Genomic DNA, 13126 nt, shown 5'->3' with positions numbered 1-13126 from the left:
GTTTTGGAACGAAGCCCCTCGACGGTCCGTCGTGCCTATGACGGTTCGTCCTACTTGTCGTCGAGGGTAATGAGAAAAGTAGCAGAAGAAAATTTACAAGTATGGGACGACGGAATCCATCACGGGCCGTCGTGACCATGACGGTCCGTCGCGTGGTCCGTCGACCCAGTCAGTTTTTATCAAAATAATCTTACTGCTCGAATCGACTAAACAGGTCGTTACAATAGATACCAATTTACCCATCGTTCGTCCCCGAACGATCACAGGAAGAAAAGCAAGGGCGAGAAAGAGTACCTGAATCTGTAAAAAGGTGGGGATATCTTTCTTGCATATCCGCCTCATTCTCCCAAGTAGACTCTTCGACTGGCCGATTCTTCCACTGAACCTTGATAGATGCAATCTCCTTTGATCTCAACTTGCGGACTTCTCTAGCTAGAATAGCAACCGGCTCCTCCTCATAAGACAAATTCTCATCAAGAAGAACTGAATCCCAGCGAATAATGTAGTTTCCATCCCCATGGTACTTTTTCAGCATAGACACATGAAATACCGGGTGCACTCCTGAGAGTCCTGGAGGCAATGCCAATTCATAAGCCACCTCCCCCACGCGCTTCAAAACTTCAAATGGCCCAATATACCTCGGACTAAGTTTACCTCGCTTACCAAACCGCATCACCCCTTTCATGGGTGAAACCTTCAGCAAGACTTGTTCACCCTCCATAAAATTCAAGTCCCTAACCTTTCGATCTGCATATTCCTTCTGCCTGCTCTGAGCTGCTAGAAGCTTATCCTGAATGAATTTTACCTTATCTAACGATTCCCTCAAAAGATCGGTACCCCAAGGTCTTACCTCAAATGCATCAAACCAACCAATGGGAGACCTACATCTCCTCCCATACAGTGCCTCAAATGGAGCCATATCAATACTTGAGTGATAGCTATTGTTGTATGAAAACTCTGCTAAGGGTAAGAATTTATCCCAATGACCACCAAATTCTATCACACATGCACGAAGCATATCCTCCAACACCTGAATCGTTCGCTCAGACTGACCTTCGGTCTGAGGGTGAAATGCAGTACTAAGATCCAGCCTAGTACCTAATTCAGCATGTAATGTTCTCCAAAACTTAGAAGTAAACTGCGTACCTCTATCTGATATGATGGAGAGTGGAACTCCATGCAATCGAACAATTTCCGAGATATAGAGTTTGGCTAACTTCTCTGCATTGTAAGTCATCTTGACCGGAATGAAGTGAGCAGACTTAGTTAACCTGTCAACAATTACCCAAATAGAATCAAACTTACCCAATGTCTTGGGAAGACCAACCACGAAATCCATTGCAATCCTTTCCCACTTCCATTCAGGAATGGGCATTCTCTGAAGTGTTCCTCCAGGCCTCTGGTGTTCATACTTCACCTGCTGACAATTCGGGCATTGGGCAACAAAATCAACAATGTCACGCTTCATTCTACTCCACCAAAAATGTTGCTTTAGGTCACGATACATCTTGGTTGCACCAGGATGTATAGAATACCTTGAACTATGAGCCTCTGTAAGAATAGTGTGAATCAAATCATCAACACGGGGCACACATACCCTTCCCTTAATCCTCAAAACGCCTTCCTCATCAATTATTGCCTCTTTAGCCTCTCCTCGCAATACCATATCTCGAATTCGGCTCAGCTTCTCATCAGCAAACTGCTTTTCCTTAATCTTGTCAAGAAAAGAAGATCTTGCCTCCACACAGGCCAAAAATCCTCCTTTCTCTAGTACTTCCAGCCTCATAAAGTCATTAGCCAAAGTCTGAACCTCTCTAGCCAATGGGCGTCTAGAAACTTGTAAGTGGGCTAAACTACCCATGCTCCCTGCTTTTCTACTTAAAGCATCTGCCACAACATTAGCTTTTCCTGGGTTATACAAAATAGTAATATCATAGTCCTTCAATAGTTCCATCCACCTTCTCTGCCTCAAATTCAAATCTTTCTGAGTAAAGACATACTGTAAACTACGATGATCTGTATAAACTTCACACTTGACCCCATATAGATAATGTCTCCATTGCTTTAACGCAAATACAACTGCAGCCAACTCCAAATCATGGGTCGGATAGTTACGTTCATGCACTTTTAATTGCCTCGAAGCATAAGCAATTACATTTCTTTCCTGCATTAGCACTGCACCCAAACCAGAATAAGATGCATCACAATAGACAATGAAATTCTTACCTTCCACTGGCAAGGTAAGAATTGGTGCAGTAGTCAACAAAGTCTTGAGTTTCTGAAAACTTTCTTCACATTCATCCGACCATACAAAGGGAACATTCTTCTTAGTCAAATTTGTTAGCTGCGAAGCAATAGAAGAAAATCCCTTGACAAATCGACGGTAGTAGCTAGCTAAACCAACAAAGCTTCTTACCTCTGTAACATTAGTAGGTCTTACCCAACTCTTCACTGCTTCAATCTTAGAAGGATCCACCATCACTCCATCCTTAGAAACCACGTGCCCCAAGAAGGACACTGAATCTAGCCAAAACTCACACTTGGAGAATTTGGCATAAAGCCTTTTCTCCCTCAACAACTCCAATACAATTCTCAAATGCTCCTCATGTTCTTTCCTGCTCTTTGAGTATATCAGTATATCATCAATGAATACAATAACAAAGAGATCCAGATATGGCTTAAAAATCCCGTTCATCAGACTCATGAAAGCAGCAGGGGCATTCGTAAGCCCAAAAGACATTACTAAGAATTCGTAATGCCCATACCTGGTTCGAAAAGCAGTCTTTGGCACATCTGCTGCCCGTATTTTCAATTGATGATAACCGGATCTCAGATCAATTTTAGAGAAGACACAAGCACCTTGTAACTGATCGAACAAATCATCAATTCGAGGAATAGGATACTTGTTCTTAATAGTTACCTTATTCAGCTGCCTGTAGTCTATGCACATCCGAAGGCTTCCATCCTTCTTCTTCACAAATAAAACAGGAGCGCCCCAAGTTGATGCACTCGGTCTAATAAAACATTTTCCTAACAATTCCTGAAGTTGGGCCTTTAACTCCCTTAACTCAGCTGGAGCCATTCTATAAGGGGGGATGGAAATGGGGCGAGTACCCGGCTCCAGATCAATACAAAAATCAATATCCCTATCCGGTGGCATACCAGGAAGGTCTGCAGGAAACACATCCAGAAACTCACAGATTATCGAAACAGACTCAATCGAAGGTACTTTGGAAGTGTCATCCCTGAGATGTGACAAGAAGGCTAAACAACCTTTACTAACCATCCTTTTAGCACGAAGAAAAGAGATAATACGAACTGGGGTGGAAATATAGTCACCCTCCCACACTAGTGGATCTGTCCCAGGCTTGGCCAATGTCACAGTTTTAGCATTACAATCTAAGATTGCAAAATTTGGGGAAAGCCAAGTCATACCCAGAATTACATCAAAATCAACCATCTCTAGAATAATCAAATCTACATGAGTATTGCTCCCCACAAAAGTCACAAGACAAGACCTATACACCTTCTCAACTATCACAGACTCACCCACAGGAGTAGAGACACTAATAGGCATGTCAAGCAATTCGCAATGTAAATCAAGACCAGTAGCAAATGAGGAAGATACATATGAAAATGTGGATCCAGGATCAAATAATACAGAAGCCATGCAATCACAGACCAAAAGATTACCTGTGATAACAGCATCAGATGTCTCTGCTTCAGACCTCCCGGGGAAAGCATAACAATGGGCCCTATCACCTGTCTGTCCATTGCCCCTATCATGTTGCGCCGCAGCAGTTCCAGCTTGCCCGCCACCCCGACTGATTGGGTGACCACCATTACCTTGGCCACCACGTCCTCCAGAATGGCGGCCTCTCCCATGACCACCTCTACCTCTAACCATTGGGGGTCTGTAACTCTGTTTTGGACAATACCTCCTAATATGTCCAGTCTCCCCACATCCATAACAATTCCTGGAGTCAAGCATAGGTCTTTGTGAAGGTGACGAAGTCTGAGGATAACCACCAAACTCAGAAAAAGGCTGACTGGGCTGCGATGGACCCTCAGCTAAAGCCTGCAGGGAAGACTGAATAGGGCGGTTTTGGTAACCTCCTGAACTCTGCCCTCTGGAGTAAGAACCACTAAACTCACCTCCCTTACGGAACTTCTTAGATGTCGACGCCATGGTGAAGTCGTCTGGCTTCACCCCCTCCACTTCTATCACAAAATCAACCACTTCCTGAAAGGATTTTGCTGCAGCAGCCACCTGTAAGGCTGGGATCCGCAAATCTGACCTCAATCCCTTCACAAAACGGCGAATCCGCTCTTGTGGACTGAAACAAAGCTGAGTGGCATACCTAGATAGTGCACGAAATTTAGCCTCATAAGCAGCAACAGACATCCTTCCTTGCTCTAGGCTCAGGAATTCATCTCTCCTCCTATCCCTCAAAGTCCGGGGTATATACTTCTCCATAAATAAGCTAGAGAATGATGCCCAAGTCATAGGTGGTGCCTGTGCTGGTTGACACTCAACATACGACCGCCACCACCTTTTGGCATCCCCCTGAAACTGATAGGTCACAAACTCCACACCGAATCGTTCTACTATGTCCATCTTATGTAGCAGCTCATGACAATCAACCAGAAAATCATAGGCATCTTCAGATTCAGCACCCTTGAATACTGGAGGTTTTAACTTTAAGAATTTAGTGAAAAGTTCATGCTGATCACTTGTCATTATGGACCCTGTAGTCAATCGAGGAAACGTGCCTATTTCCAATGAGGCATCCATGCGGGGAGCCACAGCGGCTGCATGTTGTACCCCCTGAACCTGAGGTGCTGGTGCAGAAAACACTGGAGGTGTCTGGCCCTGATCAGATAACCCGCTAAGATAGGTAAGAACCTGGTTAATCATCTCTGGGGTAGGCTGGGGTGGTAATTCCTCATCTTGAACCTGCTCATTTTCCCCTTCTTCACCCTCTCTCACTACCTCATCAGTCGGTGGAGGAGTCACTGCCCTATTACTAGCTGGACCAGGTGTTTGTCCTCTACCTCTAGAGGGCGTCCTCCTGCGACCTCTACCACGGCCTCTTGCCACTGCTCCTCCTCGAGCTACGGTCCCAATGGTTGGCTCAGACGCACCCTGTCCTGCCGGTGCTGGTGTTGACACAGTTGTTGCTCTAGTTCTAACCATCTGCGAGATAGAGTGAGGATGTCAGATACCAATTTGTATCACCTAGATACCAATTGGACCCAAGTAATAGCACGAAAGAAAGAAAGAATGGAGTTTTCCTAAAGTCCTATAGCCTCTCAAAGAAAAGTAAGGGCGTCCCCCTACCGTTCCTCAAGACTCTACTAGACTCGTTCTTGTGTGATGAGACCAACGAACCTAAAGCTCTGATACCAAGTTTGTCACGACCCAAAACGAGCCGCGAGTGGCACCCACACTTATCTTACTAGGTGAGCGAACCAACAATCTAAACCCCAACGTTTACCAGTATATAAATTTTGAATAGTAAATAAAATGCGGAAGATCCAAAACTCATTAACGAAATCAATTAAATAAGCTTCTAAAGTATAATACTTATTATCCCCAAAATCTGGAAGTCATCACATCAAGAACATCTATCCTCAAATTTCTAAGTCTAAGAGTATTTAAGAAACTAAAATAAGTAAACAGATGGTCCATGTCCGAACTTCAAGGACATCAAGACGTGAATGAGAGAATCCAGTCCGAGCTAGGAACAATAGCTCACCCTGAAATCTGACGTGCTGAAGACTGGCTAGAGTTGCGGACGAGTCGAAGTCACTGGTGCACTTGCTGCACTCCACAAAACAACAAGAAGGAAATAAAAGTAGGGGTCAGTACAAGGAACACGTACTGAGTAGGTATCATCGGCCAACTCAAAATAGAAAGCAATATATACTGAATAATAATATAAAATCAACCACAATACTTAACAGGTGACAATCAACAAGTACAAGAACCATTGGCAACAACACCAAGCACACCTATGAGGACTCAAGCCTCCACACCATACTCATTTGGGAAATAGGTTCTTCGAAATTGAGTATATTAACATAATTCAAGATTACTTCTCTTTATTCCTATCGTGTCGGAACGTGACACTCCGATCCCCTAATGCTACGTGTCGGAACGTGACACTCCGATCCATTATTCCTATCGTGTCGGAACGTGACACTCCGATCCCCTAATGCTACGTGTCGGAACGTGACACTCCGATCCATTATTCCTATCGTGTCGGAACGTGACACTCCGATCCCCTAATGCTACGTGTCGGAACGTGACACTCCGATCCATTATTCCTATCGTGTCGGAACGTGACACTCCGATCCCCTAATGCTACGTGTCGGAACGTGACACTCCGATCCATTATTCCTATCGTGTCGGAACGTGACACTCCGATCCCCTAATGCTACGTGTCGGAACGTGACACTCCGATCCATTATTCCTACCGTGTCGGAACGTGACACTCCGATCCCCTAATGCTACGTGTCGGAACGTGACACTCCGATCCATTATTCCTATCGTGTCGGAACGTGACACTCCGATCCCCTAATGCTACGTGTCGGAACGTGACACTCCGATCCATTATTCCTACCGTGTCGGAACGTGACACTCCGATCCCCTAATGCTACGTGTCGGAACGTGACACTCCGATCCATTATTCCTACCGTGTCGGAACGTGACACTCCGATCCCCTAATGCTACGTGTCGGAACGTGACACTCCGATCCATTATTCCTACCGTGTCGGAACGTGACACTCCGATCCCCTAATGCTACGTGTCGGAACGTGACACTCCGATCCATTATTCCTACCGTGTCGGAACGTGACACTCCGATCCCCTAATGCTACGTGTCGGAACGTGACACTCCGATCCATTATTCCTACCGTGTCGGAACGTGACACTCCGATCCCCTAATGCTACGTGTCAGAACGTGACACTCCGATCCATTATTACTACCGTGTCGGAACGTGACACTCCGATCCATTTATCTCATTATTTCAGTTCATCAAGCTTTCTTTATGTCAAGCGTCATCTTAATAGAGAGGATTTAAGATTGAAGATTCAACAGTCTCATCATTCTAACCACCACAATTATACGATCACAACATACAAACACACAATCAAGTATATAGAAGACTTTACAATACCACCCAATACATATCAATCGCTATTTAGAGTTTATCTATCACATAGAAATAAACCATAACCTACCTCCACCGAAGAATCGTGATCGAGCAAGCTATCTCCCCAATGCCTTTTGCTTTCCTCTTCGTTCTCTCTTTCTCGCTCGTTCTCCCTCTCTGCTTCTTTTTATTTTTCTTCTCCAGATTCTTTTTCTTTTACCCTAATTATCATATAATTCATTATGATAAAAGTAACCCATTATTTATTTTAAAGTTATCTCCTTTAACCCCCAAGTAAATAAATTATTAAACTTACCCCACTAATTTCATAAGGTTTGTCATGAATAGTCCAAAACACCCCTTTAAAACCTTTAGCAGAAATCCGACCCAGCTGGGGTTACGCAACCTGTGACGGCCCGTCGTGTCTATGACGGTCCGTCCTGCAGGTCTGTCACAAGGTTCAGAGAGTCAAATTCAGTAAAGAGGCTTGTGACGGCCCGTCGTGTCTGCGACGGTCCGTCCTGCAGTTTCATCGCGAAGTTCAGAGAGTCGATCTCAGTACCCAAATTTCAGAGTTGAAGTGTTTTGGAACGAAGACCCTCGACGGTCCGTCATGACCATGACGGTCCGTCGCCTGATCCGTCGACCCAGCCAGTTATTTTCAAAATACTTCTACTGCTCGAACCGACTAAACAGGTTGTTACAATATTAATTTTATGCGATAACTAAAAACATAAATAAGATTATTTTTCTAATCATGTACTTCATGTGAATTATATAAATAAATATGAATACTTTCAGAAATAAAATTAAATGCAAGAATTGTAAAAAAAGTTATTGAAGTTTTATTGATTTAGTAATGTGATCAGCTAATATAACTATTTATATTTAGATATTTATATACTAATATGCAACAATTATATCTTCACAAAAATTAAAAAATAGTCCATATGTCCATTTTAAATTGTCATCTTTTTTTAATAGTAAAACATAAAAATTTTGACTAACAATTTGTGTTATATTTTTTTTAATATTAATATGCAAATAATGATTATTTATATTTCTATTCGTTAAATTAATTTTGTAATGTATAAACTTTTTTCTTAAAATATTAAATAAATATAACCTTAGTTTAATTTGATAAGTGGTCAATCATTTTTGTAAGAATTAAAATAACAATTACATATTGACGGAGGGATAAAATGAAGGAAGTATAATTTAAATTTTAAAAAACTAAATTTAACAATTAAATATTAAAGAAGGATGTATGAAATGGAAGAAGTAAATTAAAATAATACAACTTTTTAGATACATTGATTATTGTGCCTTGATTGTAAGATTTCAACATATGCACACATCTCAATAATATAATCTTTCTTTTATTTATTTTTAATCAAGCAAAAGGTATTTTTATTTGAAATATAAATATCCACATAAATTAAAAAACCAATAATTTTATGAAAAATAAAAGACAATATTTTGAATTTATTTTAATTACACTGTAAAGTAGTTTTGTGGTTCAAACATTTAAGTTTTTACAATTTTCATAATAAACATGAGTTATTTATATTTAAAAATTAAATATAATAAAATATTGTATATGTGAGTTATTACATTTGTCACATATTTGTTGATCAATATTAATTTTATGCGATAACTAAAAACATAAATAAGATTATTTTTCTAAATCATGCCTTAAAATACTTCATGTAAATTATATAAATAAATATGAATACTTTCAGAAATAAAATTAAAGGCAAGAATAGTAAAAAAAGTTATTGAAGTTTTATTGCTTTAGTAATGTGATCAGCTAATATAACTATTTATATTTAGATATTTATATACTAATATGCAACAATTATATTTTCATAAAAATTAAAAAATAGTCCATATGTCCGTTTTAAATTGTCATCCTTTTTTAATAGTAAAAACATAAGAATTTTTACTAACAATTTGTGTTATATTTTTTTAAATATTAATATGCAAATAATGATTATTTATATTTCTTTTCGTTAAATTAATTTTGTAATGTATAACTTTTTTCTTAAAATATTAAATAGATATAACCTTAGTTTAATTTGAGAAGTAGTCAATCATTTTTGTAAGAATTAATATAACAATAACATATTGAGAGGTATAAAATGAAGGAAGTATAATTTAAATTTTAAAAAACTAAATTTAACAATTAAATGTTAAAGAAGGATGTATAAAATGGAAGAAGTAACTTAAAATAATACAACTTTTTAGATACATTGATTATTGTGCCTTGATTGTAAGATTTCAATGTATGCACACATTTCAATAATATAATCTTTCTTTTATTTATTTTTGATCAAGCAAAAAGGTATATTTTATTTGAAATATAAATATCCACATAAATTAAAAAAAATAATTTTATTAAAAATGATAGACAATATTTTAAATTTATTTTAATTACACTGTAAAGTAGTTTTGTGGTTCAAACATTTATGTTTTTACAATTTTCATAATAAACATAAGTTATTTATATTTAAAAATTAAATATAATAAAATATTGTATATGTGAGTTATTACATTTGTCACATATTTGTTGATCAATATTAATTTTATGCGATAACTAAAAACGTAAATAAGATTATTTTTCTAAATCATGCCTTAAAATACTTCATGTGAATTATATAAATAAATATGAATATTTTCAAAAATAAAATTAAGCGCCAGAATAGTAAAAAAAATTTATTGAAGTTTTATTGCTTTAGTAATGTGATCAACTAATATGACTATTTATTTTGTGATATTTATATATTAATATGCAACAATTAAATTTTCATAAAAATTAAAAAACAATCCATATGTCCATTTTTAATTGTCATTTTTTTTTAATAGTAAAACATAAGAATTTTGACTAACAATTTGTGTTATATTATTTTTAAATATTAATATGCAAATAATGACTATTTATATTGCTTTTCGTTAAATTAATATTGTCATGTATAAACTTTTATCTTAAAATATTAAATTTATATAACCTTAGTTTAATTTGATAAGTGGTCAATCATTTTTGTAAGAATTAAAATAACAATTACATATTGACGGAGGTATAAAATGAAGGAAGTATAATTTAAATTTAAAAAACTAAATTCAACAATTAAATGTTGAAGAAGGATGTATAAAATGGAAGAAGTACATAAAAATAATACAATTTTTTAGATATATTGATTATTGTGCCTTGATTGTAAGATTTCAATATATGCATACATCTTAATAATATAATGCAAAAGGTATTTTTATTTGAAATATAAATATCCACATAAATTAAAAAACCCATAATTTTATGAAAAATAATAGACAATATTTTGAATTTATTTTAATTACACTGTAAAGTAGTTTTGTGATTCAAACATTTAAGTTTTTACAATTTTCATAATAAACATAAGTTATTTATATTTAAAAATTAAATATAATAAAATAATGTATATGTGAGTTATTACATTTGTCACATATTTGTTGATCAATATTAATTTTATGCGATAACTAAAAATATAAATAAGATTATTTTTCTAAATCATGCCTTAAAATACTTCTTGTGAATTATATAAATAAATATGAATACTTTCAGAAATAAAATTAAGTGCAAGAATAGTAAAAAAAATTATAGAAGTTTTATTGCTTTAGTAATGTGATCAACTAATATAACTATTTATATTGAGATTTTTATATATTAATATGCAATAATTATATTTTCACAAAAATTAAAAAATAGTCCATATGTCCATTTTAAATTGTCATCTTTTTTAATAATAAAACATAAGAATTTTGACTAACAATTTGTGTTATATTTTTTTTAATATTAATATGCAAATAATGACTGTTTATATTGCTTTTCGTTAAATTAATTTTGTAATGTATAAACTTTTTTCTTAAAATATTAAATTAATATAGCCTTAGTTTAATTTGATAAGTGGTCAATAATTTTTGTATGAATTAAAATAACAATTACATATTGACGGAGGTATAAAATGAAGGAAGTATAATTAAATTTTAAAAAACTAAAATTAACAATTAAATGTTGAAGAAGGATGTATAAAATGGAAGAAGTAAATTAAAATAATACAACTTTTTAGATACATTGATTTTTGTGCCTTGATTGTTAAGATTTCAATGTATGCACACATCTCAATAATCATCTTTCGTTTATTTATTTTTAATCAAGCAAAAGGTATATTTTATTTGAAATATAAATATCCAAATAAATTAAAAAAACCAATAATTTTATGAAAAATAATAGACAATATTATAAATTTATTTTAGTTACACTGTAAAGTAGTTTTGTGGTTCCTACATTTAAGTTTTTACAATTTTCACAATAAACTTAAGTTATATTTAAAAATTAAATATAATAAAATATTGTATATTTAAGTTATTACATTTGTCACATATTTATTGATCAATATTAATTTTATGCGATAACTAAAAACATAAATAACATTATTTTTCTAAACCATGCCTTAAAATACTTAATGTGAATTATATAAATAAATATGAATACTTTCAAAAATAAAATTAAGTGCAAGAATAGTAAAAAAAAAGTATTGAAGTTTTATTGCTTTAGTAATGTGATCAACTAATATGACTATTTATATTGAGATTTTTATATATTAATATGCAATAATTATATTTTCATAAAAATTAAAAAAAATAGTCCATATGTCCATTTTTAATTGTCATCTTTTTTTAATAGTAAAATATAAGAATTTTGACTAACAATTTGTGTTATATTTTTTTTTAATATTAATATGCAAATAATGACTATTTATATTGCTTTTCGTTAAATTAATTTTGTAAAGTATAAACTTTTTTCTTAAAATATTAAATTAATATAACCTTAGTTTAATTTGATAAGTGGTCAATCATTTTTGTAAGAATTAAAATAACAATTACATATTGACGGAGGTATAAAATGAAGGAAGTATAATTTAAATTTTAAAAAACTAAATTTAACAATTAAATGTTGAAGAAGGATGTATAAAATGAAAGAAGTAAATTAAAATAATATAACTTTTTAGATATATTGATTATTGTGCCTTGATTGTAAGATTTCAATGTATGCACACATCTCAATAATATAATCTTTCTTTTATTTATTTTTAATCAAGTAAAAGGTATATTTTATTTGAAATATAAATATCCACATAAATTAAAAAAAATTAATTTTATGAAAAATAATAGACAATATTTTGAATTTATTTTAATTACACTATAAAGTAGTTTTGTGGTTCAAACACTTAAGTTTTTACAATTTTTATAATAAAAATAAGTTATTTATATTTAAAATTAAATATAATAAAATATTGTATATGTGAGTTATTACATTTGTCACATATTTGTTGATCAATATTAATTTTATTCGATAACTAAAAACATAAATAAGATTATTTTTCTTATATAAATAAATATGAATACTTTCAGAAATAAAATTAAGTGCAAGAATAGTAAAAAAATAAATTATTGAAATTTTATTGCTTTAATAATGTGATCAACTAATATAACTATTTATATTTAGATTTTTATATATTAATGTGCAATAATTATATTTTCATAATAATTAAAAAATGGTCCATATGTCCATTTTAAATTGTCATCCTTTTTTAATAGTAAAACATAAGAATTTTGACTAACAATTTGTGTTATATATTTTTTTTATTTTTAATATGCGAATAATGATTATTTAAAATGGTTTTCATTAAATTAATTTTTTAATATATAATTTTTTTCTTAAAATATAAAATTAATATAACCTTAGTTTAATTTGATAAGTGGTCAATAATTTTGTAAAAATAAATATAACAATTATGTTGTACAGAATTATGGATGCCATGTGGCCCCCAACAATTTGTGGAATTAGTAAGTGTAAATCCAAGGATCATGCCATCTTGTACTAACCCATTGGAGGGCCACCATCACTTGACTAATTAAAACAGTCAAGTCA

Source organism: Solanum pennellii, chromosome 4 (assembly GCF_001406875.1).
Source record: "Solanum pennellii chromosome 4, SPENNV200".
NCBI classification, from domain to species: Eukaryota; Viridiplantae; Streptophyta; class Magnoliopsida; order Solanales; family Solanaceae; genus Solanum; species Solanum pennellii.
The sequence above is the reverse complement of the archived record's forward strand: the minus strand, read 5'-3'. Positions refer to the sequence as shown.